The sequence below is a fragment of the Lissotriton vulgaris genome, chromosome 1_1, assembly GCF_964263255.1.
Source record: "Lissotriton vulgaris chromosome 1_1, aLisVul1.2, whole genome shotgun sequence".
NCBI classification, from domain to species: domain Eukaryota; kingdom Metazoa; phylum Chordata; class Amphibia; order Caudata; family Salamandridae; genus Lissotriton; species Lissotriton vulgaris.
This window is the reverse complement of record NC_141685.1, coordinates 2143495178-2143516912: the sequence shown is the minus strand read 5'-3', so window position 1 is coordinate 2143516912 and position 21735 is coordinate 2143495178. Positions and strand designations below refer to the sequence as shown.

General features: G+C 44.7%; 1 protein-coding gene across 1 annotated transcript in view; it reads left to right on the top strand.

The window, feature by feature from the left end:
- The window catches only part of EFCAB6 (EF-hand calcium binding domain 6), an 846383-nt gene that overhangs the window by 435027 nt on the left and 389621 nt on the right, over nucleotides 1-21735 (top strand). The gene's annotated exons all lie outside the window — the stretch shown is intronic.

The following is a 21735-nucleotide window of genomic DNA, read 5'->3' as shown; positions in this document are numbered from 1 at the left end:
ATTCCTTTGGATACAAATTCATGAACTTAACCCCCTGCAGACCAGCTGAATCGAAGACCCACCCAACCAGGTGGTTACAGCTTCCCTGCATGTTTTTACGTTCATATTCCTGAATATTTCTTTCAAAGATATCTTTCTTTATTTTAATGACTTTGGGCATGCACAGAGACTATGTGATAGGGATTCATGTTTGTAGTTGCACATTCTGCAGTCTAGATTTTGGTAATGGTGTTTCCAGGAGGGGATCAAATCCTTTGTTTCCAAAATGTTGATTGGTTCTTTAAAAAGTTTGAGAAATGTGCTGATAAATGAATCTTTGGTTTCTTGGTGCCATATGAATTATTCACCCTCCTGGCATGACGTCTTTGTCACAATATCGAGAAAAAATATATATTGAATTGACAGAATATCAAGTTTTTTATATAGAATGGACAGAATATCGAATTGCAAAAATATAGTGGTGCAGAATATCGAAATTCAGGTAAGAAATATCAATTTCCATAATACTGAAGTTGGTAATATCGGCAGTCATGATATAGTTGTTTAAAATATCGATTTTTTTTGTGTTTTAACTGTTAGTATATGTGTTAAAAGTATGTATTATTTTGTAATGTATGTTTGAATTTTTTTAAAGTCATGAATTTTATGTTATTTTATTCTTGCGTAATTTTATTTTGTACCGGGTTGTGGGTTTATAGGGGAATAGTGTGGGAAGTAATTTAAGTATAGTAAAATAAATATTAATTTTCAGGAATTATTTATTATTTTTAATTTAATTTTGCATTTTAGGTCTGTAGCAGGTTGTGGGTTTATAGAGGAATAGGGCGGGAAGTAATGTAATTGTTATTAAGTAATTATTTATTTTTATTTATTGGTATTGATAATTTATTGGTAATTAATTATTAATTGGTAATTAATTTGTGTTAATTGGTAATTAATTTGTATTGGTAATTAATGTGTATTAATTGATAATTATATTAATTGTATTAATTTATTATTGGGTGCAGGTTGTGGGTTCATACCGGAATTGGGTGGGTAGTAATTTAATTGTAATTAAGTCATTATTGAAATTATTTTTGTGTATTGATAATTCACTGTTAAATATTAATTGGTATTTATTTTATTACATATTTAATTTTGGTATTGAAAATTAATGGGTTGAAATTAATTATTAATAATAGGTATGTCATTTTTAATGAATAATATTTATTGGTATTTATAAATAATTATGTAATAAATATTTTGTAACTAGTAATTAATTTTAATGAATTTTTTATTGGTATTGATAATTAATTTATCTGTATTTAAATATTAAATCATTACTTTCCCTACTGTTGCACTCACTGGAGTGGGAATAGTAATTTTTACCCCTACGCTATCCAACACTTTCCATACTGTTGCACTCACTGGAGTGGAAATAGTAATTTTTACCCCTAAGCTATCCAACGCTTTCCCTACTGTTGCACTCTCTGGAGTGGGAATAGTAATATTTACCCCTACGCTATCCAACACTTTCCGTACGGTTGCACTCACTGGAGTGTGAATAGTAATTTTTACCCTCCCGCTATCCAACGCTTTCCCTACTGTTGCACTCACTGGAGTGGGAATAGTAATTTTTATCCTCCCGCTATCTAACGCTTCCCCTGCTGTTGCACTCACTGGAGTGGGAATAGTAATGTTTACCCCTACGCTATCCAACATTTTCCCTACTATTGCACTCAATGGAATGGGAATAGTAAGTTTTACCCTCCCGCTATCCAACACTTTCCCTACTGTTGCACTCACTGGAGTGGGAATAATAATTTTTACCCTCCCGCTATCCAACCCTTTACCTACTGTTGCACTCACTGAAGTGGGAATAGTACATTTTACCCTCCCACTATCCTACGCTAAAAATATTGAACATTTATTATTAATATTAAGTGAAAAAATATGTATTAAAAAATAAAATGCATGTTTATTTTTTTAACTTACAAAAATTATTTATTAATTTTAAAGTTATTTAAGTATTTTTAAGTGTGTTTTAGTTAATTATATTTATTATTTCATTAATTTTAAATTACTTTTAAGACATTTAAGAAATTTGGATTCAATATTTTTGTACTTATCTGTTTGTAGATAGGAATTCGATATTCTGGCATTCTATATTTTTTCCTCGATATTTTGGCAGGTCGATATTTTGCTCCTCGATATTCTGTGAGTGATCCGTTTATTCCAAAATAGAAACAGTGAAGCATCAGATGTGTTTTGGCTTTGTAAGCCTTGGTCATGTTTAAATAGATTACAATTGTTTGGCAGTAAAAGTCAGGGTGCCATGAGTGATATAATATGTGGGGTCATAAGCAGTGCATTGCGGCGGGCATGAGTTATAGTTAGCTCTGGTAACTATTACTGCTGAATTTCTGTGGTTTTGTATGTGGAAAATCTAAACCTAACTATAACATTACTGTAACCTTTGGTTTCTTCAGTTAATTTCTAAGGTTTTTTAAATTCTATTTCCTTACTGCCTTCCTGCCAAATTCGGTGTAATTACTTTCAGCAGTTCGAGCTGTAGCCGTATCTAAATTTTATCTGGAAATTAACATGGGGAAAACGCGTTTGAGACCCCCCTTTTTCTCTGCCCCCGCTTGACAGATCTCCCTAAAACTTTCAAGACAGCAGCTGAATGGAGTGTAGAAATTTTGCGAGGATTTCTCATTTGTGATGTCACTGACCACATCATGAGTGATGTAATATGTGACATCATCAGCAGTGCATTGCGGGGGCCCGAATTATAGTTACCTAAGCCTACTATAATGGCTAAATTTCCCTGGTTTTGAATGAGTGAAATGTGAGCCTGACTATACCGTCCCGGTAACCTTTGTTTTTTTCTGTGAGTTGCAATTTTTTTTAATGCTAATACAGAACTATAAACCTGTGTTTTTTTTTGAGAATTTCTAAGGTTTTTTTAAATGTTAATTTCTAACTATAACGTCCCTGAAACCTGTGGTTTCTTCACTGAATTTCTAAGGTCTTTAGGTCGAGAATCGGGGCGCATGCGCTGTTTGCAAGACCTGCTGTAATCACTCTAAAGAGTGTAATTACACATGCTGCTTGCCATTGGTTCACAGGGCCATCACTCTTATTTCCTGGCCCCTTATTGACCGGTGCTCCTGATATATCACCTCTGTTTTTAAGCCAGGAGCACCGGCCAATTAGAACTGCCTTATGCTGTAGGTCTTCGTGTAATTTGTTTGGGGACTATTTATTTCTTTTTTTATTTCTATGCATCTGCTTCCCCGTTAGCCAGCACATCCATTTTAAGTACATGGGTGCCATGCTTTGTTTCAGCCCGTCACCCACTTTAAAGTTAGAAAAACACAAGCCATATTTTATTTAAAAACATCACTGAGCAGGGGCTCCCGACCATAGACCTCAGACACAGACAATACCTTAGCCGTTTTTTGTTGTTCTCAATTTACTTCCGAAGTATCTCGAGAATTCCATTCTAGACAGGTCTCAACATGGATTCCGAGCTGGGCACAGTACCGAAACTGCACTCCTAAGCGTCATTGAACATCTTCGGACCATACTGGACGCAGGAGGAACGGCAACACTGATTCTTTTAGATCTCAGTGCTGCCTTCGATACAGTTTCCCATAAGGTACTGTTGTCCAGACTTGAGGAAGTAGGAGTCGTCGACCAGGCCCTCAACTGGTTTTGGGCTTTCCTCGCCGACAGATCCTTTAGGGTCTCCACCCCACCCTTCATTTCGAAGGAATGCCGCGTTGAACAAGGAGTCCCTCAAGGGGCGGCTCTCAGCCCGACCCTGTTCAATGTTTATGTCCTCCCGCTGGCAGAGGTAGCTAGGAAACATGGACTCACATTGGTGTCCTACGCTGATGACACCCAGCTGGTGGTGGCTCTAAAAGACGATAATGGCCTGAGTGCTATGAACTTCAGACAAACCCTCAGTGACATCACCAGCTGGATGTCGGCAAACTATCTCCAATTAAACGCCGGCAAAACGGAGGTCCTGCTTCTAGGCAAAGATACACCGGCCTGGGGCAACAACTGGTGGCCTGAAACCTTGGACCAGCCGCCTATCCCCAAGAGTGTGGTAAAAAACCTAGGAGTCTGGGTGGACTCTGCACTGAACTTTACCCACCACACTAAAAAAGTTGCTGCCACATGTTTCGGGATCCTTCGAAACCTTCGGCCCACTCTAAAATTTTTCGACCATCAAACACGCCAAGTGATAATACAGTCGGCAATTTTATCACGGCTGGACTACGCTAGCTCACTACTGCTAGGAACTAACGTAGCCGAGAAAGCTAGACTACAAAGAGTCCAAAACGCCGCTGCAAGAGCTCTTACAGGCCTACCCCGACACAAAGCGGTCTCCTCCACCCTCAGGAACCTACACTGGCTCCCTGTTGAAAAGAGGATCCATTTTAAATCTCTTTGCCCTGCTTTTAAAATTCTGAAACTCTCCTCCCCACCGATGTTATGTCCACTGCTTTCACCCTACGTCCCTCGGCGCTCCCTCCGGTCAGAAGGTCAGAACTTGGTCACTATCCCCCGCACCAAGTTAAGCCGAATGGGCGGTCGCTCGTTTGGATACTTAGCTGCCAAACTTTGGAATGGACTCCCAGCTCAGATCTGCGAAATGAACGACCTTTTATCCTTTCGTAAAGCCATTAAAACCCACCTTTTTAACTAGTTATGTTATGTACACTTCTGGACAACTCCAATAATTCCATCTTGCTGTCCCCTGGACATTGGCAGCTAGCGCCGGGACGCCCCTTGGCTGGGGCAGCCGTGCGCTATATAAACACCTCTAACATAACATAACATAACAAACACCTCTAACATAATATGTGACCCAATAACCGACAACAACATATTGCTTCCTCCCACGCATATCCGCCAAGCCATCTGCTGACCCCAGTACCTTGACCCACGGGACTTGCGCAAGAGTGCATTTTTTATCTGGTCTAGTTTTTATCTTGCTGAATTACAGCTCTGAAATCTACCTAAATGACCATCATGAATAAACATTGCTTTTGGCCTTCCCCAGTGACAGAAACCGTCTAGGGGCAAATCACACTTGCCGGTGAAAGTGCAAAGTTGTACAGAATGTTGTGTCCCGACTTTGGATTTTTCAAAGTATATTCGGTTTTTTTCCACTGTACAGGTGTGCTCTCATAGCAGTTGTGTCTGCAATTATTAGATTAAAGCAGATTTTTTTAAACGTTCTGTTGGCGTTGCATGTTTAAAAAAAAAACCCTATGCCAAAATGGTAAACTAAGGGAAAGAACGAGAAACAAGCTAACCTCTACTTTCTTTGTGAAACAAGGAGCTCAGCTCACACATCTACCTAGAATTATAACTCCTCACATAACACTGTTTGTATCCAGTTTTCTATAATACTTAGGTAGCGTTTTCTACTTTACTTTACCTCTGTGTACTGGGTTAAAACTGCTTTGGAGTGTATGTGCATTGAAAACAGAGCTTATTCTTGTACCTGATGAGACAATGGTGGCTCTGCTTTAGTTAACAGGAAGTTGTGCACAAGCACCAGGAACGAGGGGCCAGCATACGCCCTACAGATCATGGGCCAACTTTGACTTGAATGCTTCAGGTGCGGTATTATCAACTGGTCTGTGTCCATTTTATGTCACTTTTAGTCTGCAATTTTTGCATCCCTTTAGGTTCAACAACTCTTTCAGGCCTACAGATTGAGGGGAAGCTATTCTAGTGAGTGTTGTTCTGATATTTTTTTCCCACAGAATCGAACTGCTTGTCAAGTCCACTTCAAAAATGCTGCATGACACCCGTTTCCTCCTTCTGTCTCCTTGTCAGTGTTGCTGGTGCTTATTTCTTTCTTCCTGCCTGTGCGGCTTCTTTCTTTTTTCCTTCTTTCCGCTCCCATTGTTTGTGTTAATTCTTCACCCCACCTCTCACGCTGCCATTGTTTGGGTTACTTCCAACCATAAATAAAGCAAACATTTGCAATGCATTAGGTCTCACATTTTCGAGATTTTGCACTATTGGCATTGTAAATGACAACACTTTTTATTTATGAGTTTAAAAAGCATACAATAATAAAAGGCATTGTCATTTACAATACCAATAGGTCAAATTTAGAAACTGCAAGAGCTATTGCATTGCAAATGCTTGTTTAGCTAGTCGTCACGTATGCAGACTGGTGCAGAAAGGGAGCTGGGCCTTCAACCACCGCTCAGGAATTCTGCTGCATAGGACTTACAGGTGCTACTAGGAGGGCTTCTTGGCCCCCAAGGCCCCTCAGGAATAGAATGGATTTCATCCCCCAACCAGTAGTATGCCAGGAGGAGCGTATGCAGAGTGGTGGAGAAAGGGGGCGAGGCCTCTGAAGACCTCTTAGCAATCCCACCGTGTGGAACTTACTGGAGGTAATAGGAGGGGTAGTTGTCCCCGAAGGATGTTTGTGGGGGCCAACTACCCCTCCTATTACCTCCATTAAGTCCCAGCAGGATTACTGATTTCTTTTACCGGGCCATGCCCCCTTTGTCCACCACGTTGCAAACGCGCTTCCTGGCGCGCTCTTGGTTTGAGGATGAAGTCCCTTTCACTGCTGGGGGTCTTTAGGGGCCGTTTATACAAGTTCATATTAGGTCATGTGCAGTTAGGTGCATGAAAACTCAGAGAGCCCCCTTCTCCCCCTTCCTGTCTTCCTTAATTGTTCCCCATCTTCCTTCTGAAATATTCACAGAACTAAGAGTTCAAGCCCCTAATTATGAGTAGCGGTGGTATTTATCATACATGATCATGATAAATAAAGATACCACAGGATACAATATTTATTAATTGTGATAAACAGCACTTATTACAAGTTGTTAGAGAATTACATGCAGGTTTTGGTGTTTAGCACACCAAAGTGCGCATGATACCGTAAATACCATATAATTCTCCCCCGTTAAATTGCAGCAGGTTTGACCTGCCGAAATGTCATGATGGTTGAAAACACATCTTTTAATTATCTGAGGTGCTAAATACCTAATAGCTTGTCATTCCAACAATGCGTAAAGAGGGGTTTACGCAAGAGTCAAAATTAACTGTCCAACTTGTAAACAGGGCTTAAGAGTCTAAGGGCCAGATGTCAAAGCATTTTTGTGTCTGCAAACCCATTTGCAAATGCAAAAACGCCTTTTGAAAGTTTGCCGTATGGCTCTGTCTTGTTAGATCAGTATGGCAGCGACTGCCTACTATTAAAAATTAAAATAAAATGTTTCATTTTCCTTTAAGAAAAACGGGCTACATTTAAAATAAAAAAGATTGCTTTATTGAAAAACAATCACAGACATGGTGGTCTGCTCACCCTTGCAGGCTACCAGCCATGTGATTTTTTGCTATTCCCAATACCTCATTGATATTCATGGGATTGGACTATTTGCCATCCACTGGGAATTGTAAAATGTAAAACACACATTTGCACATGGGTCTTTGCGATGACCAAATAGCGAATCGCAGAAATTCGCTATCTGTTAATCGCAAACCCTTAACTTTGTACATGTTGCTCTAAAAGTTTTCATAAGTTCACCTCACTTAAGCATCCTAGCACTTCTATATTGGGGGAAACTGTTCAGTAATACGTTTTTCTTATAACTCTCGATTACAGTGAATTTACGTAAGCTAGTATTAAATGGAATGTATAAAACCATTACCTCCATACTGTCAATCGAGGATTTAACCATACACTGAAATCTATGCCGCTGGCCGCGCGACACAGAGGGGAGCATGGGCGAGACAGCGTCTTAGTACCACACGACGTACGAGAGGAGCCTACAGCGCACCAACCCCCCTCCTCGCTAACGGCCAATGGGAGGGCGCTCCTAGGCGGGGGGGCGTTCCCGGGGGGTTTTATAGCAGGCCCAGCACGTTGCTCGGTCTTTCCTGCAGCGTCGGTGCCTTGGGCTGCTCTGCGCTGTTCAGCAGCGGTTTGACCCTCACTCCCACTCCCAGGCTGTCCCTGCATCGTGGGACGGTGTCTGGTCGTCTCGCGTTGGATGTGTCGCGTAGAGAAAGGTATGTGCTCCCAACTTGCCTCCCCCTGGCCCCGTCCCTGGGCAGGACCAGGTTGTATGGGGCCCAGTGGTATCGGCCACGGGGGAGTTTAGTGGTGGCGGGTGAACGGGTTAGGCGGGAGAATCCAGCTGTAGGTGGCGGTCTCGACCGCATGGGCATGCGGGCGGCTTAGCACTTCTGAGTTGCTACCAGGCGGGCGGTGAGAGTTGCTCCTCGTTTAGAGCTTTAATTGCCGGCTTTACCGCCTCCTGATTGAATGCGTGTTAGTGCCTTCTGTGGCCTCCTGTACGCTTCACTGACCGCGCAGCCCAGCGCCAGTAGCTGTCACCCCCACCCCCCCTCCAACCGCTGCCAGGTTGAAGAACGGCCAAGAGCTTCGTTTCTGTAATGCAGTGCCCTCTGCGGCCTCCTGCACGCTTCACTTTACCGGCGCGCGCAGCCCAAGGCACCGACGCGGCAGGAAAGACCGAGCAACGTGCTGGCCCTGCTATAAAACCCGCCGGGAACGCCCCCCGCCTAGGAGCGCCCTCCCATTGGCCGTTAGCGAGGAGGGGGGTTGGTGCGCTGTAGGCTCCTCTCGCATGTCGTGTGGTACTAAGACGCTGTCTCGCCCATGCTCCCCTCTGTGTCGCACGGCCAGCGGCATAGTGCCCACACCGCCAGCGCTCGCTCCACACTGCGCACGTTAACACTTACATACCAAGGAAACTCATGAGACATATTTGTGGGAAAGCAGTGGTGCAGGTTTATTTCGTACAACAAGTAGCTGATAAGGTGGGTCATCTTACAGGCGATCCAATGCGGCAGCCCCTCGCTGACCCGCATGCCTAAGGAGCCATCTTGCACGGCGAGTCGATGCTCTGACGGTGCAGTAAATTATCACTTTATTTCGTTCTACTCCCGCCCCCCCTGTCAGGGCGGAGCGATGAGGCACACCCCCGGTCGGTTCAGGCCCCCCGACCGCCCGAAGGACTAACGGGGCACCAACGCTGTTTCCTGGAACCCCCTCGGCTCCAGGTTCTTGGCTCAGGCACCCTTACTGTGCCAGGCAGAGGTATTTAAACTGTATCCTTCTGCTGCAGAGGTACCCCTACTGTCCATCTGCTTCCAGATCGCCCTGTGACTCCGCCACAGCTCTGGAGGAGGCCCCCGTCGATGACAGAGCCCCCCACCCACCTAGCTACTTCATCTCGCAGTTTCGTATCACTTGTACATCCAGGAGGGATATGTTCACCCCCAGTCCAGACAAGTGTACCCAACCTAAGAGCATTCTTACAAGGCAACAATTTTATAGTCCGCAGATGGTGTGGCACGTGTAATTAGGGCGCCATCAGGGAAGCCTCTCTTAGGTCCCTGTGGAACATTTGCCACGGTATTTCGCCTCCAATTATACTTTGTTTCTCTTGTAACCTGCCCCTTGTCACTTTTCCCTTCTGAATGCACTGTTAGATACCTCATGTATTTGTTTACCTAGTGGCGTTACTTATCCCCGCACATAACATTCGGGATCTATTACAGAGGCACCCTTCACCTTGAACCCACCATTGCCGTTGTAACCCTTTAATTTTAGCCCCTTATTCAGATGCTTAAGCCTGAAAGTGACCATTGCAAACTCGCCCGCTCTTAACCTGTTGCCCACTGCTACCATGTCCTCCTGCATGATACCCTCCAGTTCTTCCTGTAGGAGTGCATGTCTAGAGACCCCCAGGCTTCTCTCTTCCATCAAGTTTTGCCTGGATCCGTTGCCCCACCCAATCCAAAAGTGGCATGGTGGTCAAAGAGCCTATGGCTTCAACTACTTCCCCGAGCGACTGCCGTGGTTAGACAAATTGCAACAATCGACCTATCCCCATTGCGTGTTTGGGAGCTCTTAACCTGCACTCCCTTCGCCTGCCCAAAATCATAGGGGTACTGTCAACTCCAGGGGTTCAAAGCATTTATGATTACCCCAGTTTGAAATTTAACACTCAGAAATTCGCTTTCTGGTTCTTCTCAGAAGTTATGTCTTTGCTCGCCTGAAGTCTGATTACTTAACTCTTCCTCATTCTGTACTTGAAAGTTCACTTTTCCTTGTTCCGCTGGATTTGCCCGTTAATTGGGTAGGACAAGGGACAGCCACAGACATCTGGACTCTTACAGTGCTGGTACTCTTTGTAACTTGCCCACGTCACTGTCCACTTGTAACACACTGTTTGCTACTTCTAAATATTGGTTGCCATTGCTACTTGCACAAGTGCCTATGTTCACCATTGTCACTTTTACCTCCTGAACTTAACATCTGCTTTTATCCGTTTTTTTTTTGTTTTTTTTTTTACCTGTCATTACTGTTCCTATTGTGAAGCGCTCTCACGCCTTCGGGTAAAGTCTGCGCTATATAACAACGCCTAAATAAATAAATGAATGAAAGCTGACCTTAAGCAATTGAAAGAATGCCCCCCTCAGGATGACGAGTTCGCCGACCATGTACACAGTGGCTGTGACTCCTGCCAGAGCGCATGGTGTACAGGATCTAAACTAACTATCACAATATTTATTAATTGTGATAAACAGCACTTATTACAAGTTGTTAGAGAATTACATGCAGGTTTTGGTGTTTAGCACACCAAAGTGCGCATGATACCGTAAATACCATATAATTCTCCCCAGTTAAATTGCAGCAGGTTTGACCTGCCGAAATGTCATGACGGTTGAAAACACATCTTTTAATTATCTGATGTGCTAAATACCTAATAGCTTGTCATTCCAACCATGCGTAAAGAGGGGTTTACGCAAGAGTCAAAATTAACTGTCCAACTTGTAAACAGGGCTTAAGAGTCTAAGGGCCAGATGTCAAAGCATTTTTGTGTCTGCAAACCCATTTGCAAATGCAAAAACGCCTTTTGAAAGTTTGTCGTATGGCTCTGTCTGTTGGATCAGTATGGCAGCAACTGCCTACTATTAAAAATTAAAATAAAATGTTTCATTTTCCTTTAAGAAAAACGGGCTACATTTAAAATAAAAAAGATTGCTTTATTGAAAAACAATCACAGACATGGTGGTCTGCTCACCCTAGCAGGCTACCAGCCATGTGATTTTTTGCTATTCCCAATACCTCATTGATATTCATGGGATTGGACTATTTGCCACCCATTGGGAATTGTAAAATGTAAAACACACATTTGTACATGGGTCTTTGCGATGACCAAATAGCGAATCGCAGAAATTCGCTATCTGTTAATCGCAAACACTTAACTTTGTACATGTTGCTCTAAAAGTTTTCATAAGTTCACCTCACTTAAGCATCCTAGCACTTCTATATTGGGGGAAACTGTTCAGTAATACGTTTTTCTTATAACTCTCGATTACAGTGAATTTACGTAAGCTAGTATTAAATGGAATGTATAAAACCATTACCTCCATACTGTCAATCGAGGATTTAACCATACACTGAAATCTAATCTTGCCGCCAAAAACATTCACAGCGTTTTTATTAAGTTGAGCGTCAGAGTGCATGCGCTGTCCACAAGACCTGTTGCAGTTACACTATGACATATAATCCCGAAGGTTGCTTACTATAGGCCGATTCCTACGTCACTCTTCTTTTTTGGTTCCTCGTTGGCTGGCACTACATCACTTCCGTTTTTCGCTTGCAGGCACCGGACAATCACCGTTTCCTTACGCTGCAGCTTTTGAGACGTTCTCTAGGGGACTACCTTTTTTCTTTCCTACTCAAGACATCTGGGGTCCGGTATGAGTGGGTATTACTTGGATTTTAGTTGTTACCTTACTGATCACTGCATGTTTCAGCTGGGAACCTTCAACTCACCCATCCATCCCCACCCCCTCCCCGCCTGACGAAACAGCTGCTAATTTCCCTCACTGAAACCCTAGCTAAGGTGTCTTTAGGAACGGTTGTTTTAGCTTGGAGCACGCATGCCTCAGAAAAATATGTAAGCACTAACAGGGAGTGTACTAAACGTCCTGCTTTAACGAGGACCCTAACTATTTATATATGTGAATCTTGGCACCTCATATTCTGATTGTGCAACACACAGTAAAATAGAGATGCTGCGTCACAAGAAGCAAGACTTGGCTTGTGTCAAATAATGCCTTCCTGGGATGAATGTTAACTATATTTGATGCAAGCTACAAATGTTTTGTCTGTGTCTCAAAATGTCAAGCAGTACATATGCTGCAAATAGCTTTTTAATTGTCGGGAATCTTCCACTCCACACGCAACGCAATAAAACGAAACATTTTTAATTCCACTTTAGTTCTAACACGCATATTCAGTCTGTCCTGCGCAGCCTATGATGCATTTCACTTCTGAGATAATTAGCTTCAAGTGGATTTGCAAAACGTTAAAACTATAAATCAGCCAAGTTTAACACCTCTTTGAATTAGGAGCTAAATAAATGAGCATGGTCATATACTTAAATCACACCAAATACTTACTAGGCTAACATCCTTATTGTGCAGTAATTGCAGGACATTTGTCAAGCACCATATTGGTACCTTTTCATTGACAATCATGAATGCATCGTGCACTTCATCACCTTCACAAATTCAAACGCTTTCACCAAAATTATTCCGCAAACTCACTATAATTTAATCTGAGATATTGTCAAGTACATTATCTAAAATATTATTAATTACTTGATGAAATAGTCATGCCAACGGAGGCCTTAGACCTATGTAGATCATTTCCTTTGCCTGTCTTTTATGTAATTCAACTTTCATACTGTTAAATGTTTAATAACTAAGCTATTTGTTTTGCCATGATAATGTGTTTTATGTAGTGATCCTACCATGGAATATTCCGTTTCGTAGCACCTTAACTAAGAGTTGGTCTAATTAACCAAAGGCATGGTTCTTATTTTATTCACAAAGAAAAACGAACAGCTGATGGTAACCCCTAGTAGGAATCAAACCCAGACCTTACAAGTCTCACAGGTCTTTATGTAATGCAAAAAACCAAAGCTAGCAAATCAACTAAAACATTGAATCACATTGTGGTGCTATTTCGAGTGAGGAAATACATAATTTCCCCTAGAAGGTATCTTTAGGGAATAAATGCAGCATACTTCTGATCAGAAAAAATAGCTTCAGGGATAAGTACTTTTTATTGATTTGTTTATCCGGTTGGATTGAGATATGAGTCAGTTGTGGTAACACTCAGAATATACAAACTGATTTAAAGGGGAAAGGGAGGAGCTGTGAAGGGGCCACCATGGTTCAGCTTACCCGTACATCAGTGCTGGAGAGGTAACATGATTGTGTCTTGCATCTGCACACAGGTGTACAAAGAAGCCAGGAATACACTACAGAAAAAAATGCGCTGTCTACAGTGCATTTGCTAACGCTGAGTTTCTGAGCTAATCTGTTCAGAGTGCATAACATGCCGAGTTATTATATGTGTAATTGTTAGAAATGGGATTTCTGGTTGGCTAATGCTTGCGCCAAAGCCAGGCAGAAACCACAACTCTAGGCAGGGCAAGGGAGTTACACGACAACCCCTGCTCACCCCCTTGGTAGCTCGGCACGAGCAGTCAGGCTTATCCTGGAAGCCATGTTTAAAGCATTTGTGCACGCACCCAGCAACAACATCCCAGCCACACTACAAAAGGAACTCCACACAAGGTTATATCAAAAAATAGCTTTTGTATTTACATAACACATTAGAATAGTAATCATACAATATACACTGTGCCAACTGCCACTGGGCAATATTTACAAGGGATTATCTACACATGACAGGGCCACATGGACCACTGTCAGAACCATCACAAAGCGAACTTAGTAAAAGAAAAACAGATCATATATGTACAACCAGTAAATGCTGGTAATCACGGTACTTAGCATCAGCCTGTAACATAAACTACAGTATCACATCAGGCGCGAATTACATTCTGCCCCAACCTCACCAGCATAAACACACTATGCAATCCTCTCACAATTCTAAACGCATTAGACCCTAACCTCCTAAGTATAACTCACATTAGGGGCGTACATCACACGGTGAAACATAATCTCACTAGCATAAACCATGATATGCAAAACAACCTCATCATAGAGCACATATATTGGTATCACACAGGGTGCATAAAACATACTACACACATTACATTTCCTAGCACCAAAATCACATTTAGCACATGAATCACATTAGGGCCTGCACCCTATTTACCACCCAACTGGCCATCTCAAAAGTGGCTCAAATGCCCTATGTCCCAAGAGTCAGGGCGCGCTGCCAAAGCAGCGAAAGACAAGGGTGCGCAATCTACGCAAGCCTAAACGTGGCAGCTGGCACTAAATGCTGCGCAGCTGTGAAGGGATGAGGGCCAGGGTGTGCGTCTCACTCCTAGCTTACAACACATGTCCTCCAAAGAAACCAATGGCCTAAACGTTGCAGCTGCCCACTAGTTGCTGGGCAGCTGTGAATGTAAAAATGAGGCATGGGTTCTGAAAATAAACATGTCCTCATGGAGCGCACTGGCTCCTGAAATACTCATGAGCCTACAAGGAAAAAGAACTTGCCCCCAACGTTGGAGCCACCTAGGTTCTTAAAATGATTAAGCCAGTGTTGGAGCCATCTAGGCTCTGTAAACAACTATGTCCCCTAAAGCGTGGCAGCTGCCCTCTAACCAGCAGTGCAGCTGTGACAGGGAATATGGCCTGGCACCACGGTGCCCTCTGGCACCCCTAAAGGACCTTCAAAATAACATTGCCCCAGGTTGGAGCCATCTAGTCTCTGGAAATCACTGTGCCCCATGTTGGAGCCATTTGGTTCTTAAAATAGACATGCCATCCCCGTTGGATGTGCCTGCTGCCAAGTGGGGTCGCTCGAAAAACAAACAGGGACAACCTCGAGCCCTCTCCTTACCGGGCTCTTGGCGTGTGGTCTCTGCTACGCTGCGGGGACCGGCACCAACAATGTGACTCGGGCCCCCGGCGCCGCAACCTCCACACCGCGGCTCTCCCTCCTTACGGGAGCCCCACCTCACTTCTGCACCAGGCTTCACCCGGTCCCCACTCCTCGGGAACGGGACTTGTAGATGGAGCCTGCGAGGCTCCGGCGGATCTCCGGCGGCAAGAGGGACTTCCTCCTCAAGCGGAAGTCCCCCCCCCCACTACAGTCGTCTGGCCGCCTGACTTCCAGTTTTGCCGTGGGCCGCGGCGGTGCACTCCCTTTCTCCGGGCATGACGAGGGAAAGGCTAAGGCTCCCTCTTCACCAGCAACAATAGAAAGCGGGGTGGGCACCCACTCAATCAAAACAAAATCAGAAGGCCACAACCGCGGGGTGGGCACCCGCCAATCAATCAAAATGACCCGCAAAGACGCAGGGTGGGCACCTGCTCAATCAAAGAGAAACAAGCGGGGTGGGCACCTACAAAGCTCACAAGGAGGGGGGTATCCCCAGGCAGGGGGATCCCCTCTCAGTAGCGGCGCACAGTCTAGTGCTGCATGGAGAAATCCAAACACTTCCTAGAGAGGAAAACAAAGCGCTCACCAGGCGATAGGGTGAAGTCGTTGAAGTCTTTGGGGAAAAAGAAATGGAGCACCAAGCTCCCAGCAAAGAAGGGCAAAAGGGGCATGCAGGGCTCAGGGAGGCCAGCCCTTCCCTGGGCCCCCAGCAGCAGCACGCCCTGCAGGATCAGCACTCAAAGCAGAACATTTTTATGGGATCACAGCCCCTTCTTTTATACCAGCAAATCCTTTGTTCTAAAAGTGTAGGTAATGGGAGAACCAGGTACAACTTGTTCATTGGAGCTCCTGAGCACTTTGTTTTCCTCAGCTCCTCTCTCCCTTTCACAGGACAGGCCAGGGACATCAGGAGGTGGAGCCAGCATTGTGGAGGGAAGGCACAGCCCTATTCAGGTCCCAGGTGCAACTCCTCCCTCCCATCTACATGCAGATCTCCCTATTCACCACCGGACAGGCCCATCCTCGCTCCTGGAGCCACCCACATCATCCAGCATCTGTCAATCACAAGCCAGACTTGCAATTGACATCAGGCAGGCAGACACACTGCACCTAGAAATGCCAACTTCTAAAAGTGGCACTTCTCCACTAGTCAACATAAATCTGTGCACACCATTGCACAGCATTTATTCTCACAAGTTCATACATACTAAACTCGCCCCTGCACTCCTCTCATATCAGGAACTACCTGGGACACACATATCCCCCATGCATTCCTATGGGAGGGCAGGCCCATCTCACCACACATACACAGAGAGTGCACGCACTTTACACTGGACCCCAGTGCCAAAGTGCACAGAGGCCTAAAATCACCAACACCAGGTTACAGAACCAGGCTAGGAGAATGCAAAAAGTTTCGGGGTGAACCTACCAAAAGGGCCAAGTCCAACAGTAATAGACTATAAGATTCTGTTGTTAACCAAAAATGAGGCATAACATGCATATTTGGGTGCTTTCCACACCAAAAACCTCAGGGCTTAAATTAGCTGGTTAGGTTCTTCCCTGCTAAGTTTCCGGAGGCCTGACCTGCAGAAGTTTACTTGGGTCACTGTGGTAAGTGCAGTTCTTATGGCATACATTGTTATTCAATATCTACCCTAACTGGAGTTATTGACTAACTGACTGACTGAAGTTTTTATTAAGCGCTCGAATGCCGCGGCGTTTTGGCGCTGTAGAATGGAAGGTGATGTGAGACAGATCAGGGCAGGGAGAACAGCCATGTTTTCAGGGATTTTCTGAATCTCAGTTTGGAGGCTTGTGAGCGAAGTTCGACAGGCAATGAGTTCCAGAGTTTGGAGGCCTGATTAGAAAATGATTTTCCACCCCAACGCACTTTCCAGATTCTAGGCACGCAGACCAGGTCTTGATTGGCCGATCTTAGAGTTCGGTTGGGCACATAGAGCGGGAGGAGTCTGGCCAGATCATCTGATCCTTTTCCGTGAACGGCTTTGTGGGCCAAGCAGAGGGCTTTAAACTGGACTCTGCGCTTAATTGGCAGCCAGTGCAGCTCTCGAATGGCCCGGGAGGTGGGGTGACGCTTTGGCAGGTTCAGGAGAACCCTGGCGGCCGCGTTCTGGATAGCCTGCAGCTTGATCAATTGCTTCTCTCCCGTACCTAGATAGAGAGAGTTGCAATAATCAACCCGAGACATTACTAGGGCAGCAATGACAGTCTTTTTTAAGGTGGGTGGAATAAAGGGCAAGATCTTTCAAGTACCTTCATCATATGAAAACAAGCTGAAGTGACTTGGTTCACCTGCGCTGTGCAGGAGAGGTTTTTGTCCAGTAAGAATCCGAGGTTTCTGACCTTCTCGGCTGGGGTAGGACAACAGCCGGCTTCCGGGGGCCACCATAGCTGACTCCATATCGAGGGCTTCTGACCGAATTCTATGATTTCAGTCTTCTCAGTATTTAATTTGAGAAAGTTTTGGCTCATCCAGTTTTTTACACTGAGAAGGCAATTCCTGAAACGGCCTGCGGTTGCTTCAATGGAATCGGAGACCGACACTATGATTTGCGTGTCGTCTGCATAAGACACTAATCTCAAGCCATGGGATTTTATCAGTTTCGCCAAGGGGGTGACATATAAATTGAACAAGGTTGGTGATAATGCCGACCCTTGTGGGACTCCTCCGGGAAGAGTAAATTCCTCTGATTTAAGTCCATCCCAGTGGACTTGTTGGATTCTGCCTGTCAGAAATGATGCTAAGAGGGCTAGAGCGGCATCGGAGATGCCCAGATTTTCCAGACGACTCAGTAGGACCGAATGATTGACCGTGTCGAACGCCGCGGTTAAATCAAGTAATATGAGGGCCGTTCTTCCACCGTCGTCCATGGTCTTCCTGATATCCTCTGTTGCCATGATAAGGGCTGACTCAGTTGAATGGCATGCTCGAAAGCCATGTTGTGTATAGTCAAGAAGATTATTCTTCGTAAGGAAAGTCATCAGTTCTAAGTTCATGGCTTTCTCGAGGATTTTAGCTGGTAGAGGCAGACAGGAGATGGGCCGATAGTTTTTAGGTTCGGAGGGATTGAGTGAGTCTTTTTTCAGAATCGGGCGGATACAGGCCTTCTTCCAGATTGAGGGGAAGGAGTTCGAGCATATAGCCTTGTTTAATAGAGAGGTCAATACTCCAGTTATAGCTAATGGAATAGAATGCAGAATGTGCGGAGGGCATGGATCCAATGGAGATCCTGATTTCAACTGTAGGAGAAGGTCCCCGACCTCCGACTCCTTTAGCATAGGAAACCTAGGAAAGACAAGGAAAGTGGGAGGTGAAGATTCCTCATGTGTACTGGAAATAACACATCCTTCCATAACCAGGACCTATACGTATTAAGCTTCTATAAATTAATGGTCCTGAGTCCAGCATTCTTTTGTTTTTCAATACCAATAACTTTTCGTGCCTCTGTCTTGATTGACTGTAAAGGCTTATTTAGAGCAGTTAACAATTGATATCTATGATCTATAATTGGTTTGCAAACTCTCCAATAGAAAATTTGGTGATGGCGTGCTACTGTCTAAATTCCAGATCCGTTTTAACATTTTATTTGAGAGAGACAGAGCATGGCGTGTAAGAGAGGCCGCAGTGTGAGAGAGACAGCAGTGTGAGAAAGACAGCAGGGTGTGTCCTAGAGAGAGCATGGCGTGTAACAGAGACAGCAGTATGAGTGAGACAGCAGTGTGGGAGAGGCAGCAGTGTGTATCTCCTAGAGAGAGCATGGTGTATAAGAGAGACAGCAGTGTAAGAGACAGCACTTTGTGAGAGACAGCACTGTGTATGAGAGACAGCAGTGTGTGTAAGAAAGACAGCAGCGTGAGAGAGAGTGTGTGTGAGAGACAGCAGGGTGAGAGAGGCAGCAGTGTGAGAGAGACAGCAGTGTGAGAGACACCAGTGTGTGTAAGAGACAGCAGTGTGTGTATGAGAGGCAGCAGTGTGTAAGAGAGACAGCAGTGTGTGTGTCCTAGAGAGAGCATGTGTGTAAGAGACAGCAGTGTGTGGGACAGCAGTGTGTGAGACAGCAGTGTGTGAGAGACAGCAGTATGTGAGAGACAGCAGTGTGTGAGAGACAGCAGTGGGTGAGAGGCAGCAGTGGGTGTGAGACAGCAGTGTGAGAGGCAGTAGTGTCAGAGACAGCAGTGTGTGTAAGAAAGACAGCAGTGTGAGAGAGACAGCCATGTGTGAGAGAGAGACAGCAGTGTGTGAGAGAGAGACAGCAGTGTGAGTGAGAGAGACAGTAGTGTGAGAGACAGCATTGTGTGTCCTAGGGAGAGCACAGTGTGTGAGAGAGACAGCAGTGTGAGAGAGCACTGTGTGAGAGAGCACTGTGTGAGAGAGCAATGTGTGAGAGACTGCAGTGTGTGTGAGAGACTGCAGTATGTGTGAGAGACCGCAGTGTGTGTAACAAAGACAACAGTGTGAGAGACAGCAGTGTGAGATAGCACTGTGTGAGAGAGAGATAGCAGTGTGAGAGCAGTGTGAGAGAGCAGTGTGAGAGACAGCAGTGTGTGTAAGAGAGACAGCAGTGTGTGTAAGAGAAAGCAGTGTGTGTGTGTGAGACAGCAGTGTGTGAGCATAGCATAGCATAACAAAACACAAAATAGCATAACAAAACACAACAAAACATCATAGCATAACACAACACAACAAAACATAGCATAGCATAACAAAACAGCAAAGCATAACAAAACATAGCGTAGCATAGCATAACAAAACAAAACATAGCATAACAAAACATAGCATAGCATAACAAAACAAAACATAGCATAACAAAACAAAACATAGCATAGCATAACAAAACAGCATAGCATAACAAAACACAACAAAACAGCATAGCATAACAAAGTGTAGCATAACAAAACATAGCATTGCATTACAAAACATAGCATAGCATAACAATACATAGCAGTGTGAGAGAGACAGCAGTGTGAGAGACACCAGTGTGTGTGTCCTAGGGAGAGCATGGTGTGTGACAGAGACAGCAGTGTGAGAGAGACAGCAGTGTGAGAGATAGCACTGTGTGCCACCACAACACTCAGCGCCATCACAGCATCAATCTGTGCAACCGTTCAACAACAACTGGTTCAAATATGTTCTCTCAATGTTTCAAGCTTTATTACAAATGTCACAAAAAGATGTTAATATTTCACTTCTGTTCTTGAATTTTTGTCACAATAAAATACACATAAACATAATCTTCACAAAAGTTATTTACAAAAGTTTAAGCTATTGCCATTATACATTACAATAACTTATATTTAAGTATTCATTATTAAAAAAAATGTAAAGCCATTGTTATTTGCAATATCAATACATCTAAGTCACGTAAATACAACACATATTGCATTACAAATGCTATATGTGTTACATTTGCGAAAGTTACAACTATTGGCATTATAAATGACAAAGCTATTAATGTCGCTATTTTCAAAACCAACACTTAAATAAAAAAATTGTCATTTACAATACCAATAGCTCAAACTTTCCTAATGCGAGACCTATTGCATTGCAAATGCTTGTTTTTAGGTCTCGGCTAAGCGCGCGGAAGCGCGTTCTCGCCGAGAACCTTTTGTCGCCGTGTCTGCTTTCCAGGGGACAATCCTGGCCGCATGCAGGCGATTTGAAACTGGCACGCGCACAAGTACGAGCGCTGCGCGAAGCTCCAACACAACACACGCATGCGCATACACAGAAACACACACCAAAGCGCACACGCACGCACATACATACAGAACCCCCCCACGCATACACAAACGCGCACACACACGAGTGCACCGACCCCCCCCCCTCCTTTTGAACTTACTGTGGCAATCTCGGGGGACTTCGCTCTCAGCACGCGGCAGGGGCAGGCAGCGGGCATGTGCCTCGTGCCCCCTCCGCAAAGTTGACGCTGCAGCTCTTGCCAGCTCCTTTCCCGGGGCTCCCTCTTGGTCAAGGGAGCCCAGCAACACTTGCGCATCCTTCTGGCGGCCCCAGGGCTCTCCACCGCTCACAGGAGCCCCGGGCCGAGAGACGCATTTCCTCCACCTGCCTCCTCTTCCGGTCAGGACGCGGCCCCGCCCCCGTCACAGGCGACCTTGCCTGACTTCCAGTTCGGCCGCGGCGGGATTCAGGGGGCAGTAAGAGTTATTTTTTTAATGTGCTCAATAAGCTTTTTTGGATATTGCACTACATTCTTCAGCTGGATGTTGACGTTCGTCTAGAGTACAGGCATTGCACTAATTTAGCACTGTTTTCTGTACTATAGTTTTTTCAGTTATATGGTCCTTCCAAACCTATACTTGTCTAGCTTCTTGTTACCAAGTGCCACTCTCTCAGTCCCGTAAGCGTAGCAGTTTGGTTTATTTGGAAGGCTTGTTTTGCAGAAAGCATTGGGTTTGAGTAGTGCTTGTGCACGTTGTAAAAGTGGCACAGAATCATTTGTTTTTCTCAGTGAATCATTGTGTTTGAAACTTTCATACCTACACACACCTGGCGATTTGGCACTGTGCTTACTGGTTGTGCCTCTGTGCTCCCCTGACTGTCATCCAGTTTTTGTGCTGCTCTCCTGACCCCCCCCCCCCACTGGGTGGTTGTGCTTGCTGTCCTGACCCCCCCCACACTCGATGGTTGTGCTTGCTGACCTGACCACCCCCCTCGTTGGTTGTGCTTGCTGTCCTGACCTCTGTGCTCCCCTGTATGTGTTCCGGCTTGCTGTCCTGACCCCCCCCTCGTTGGTTGTGCT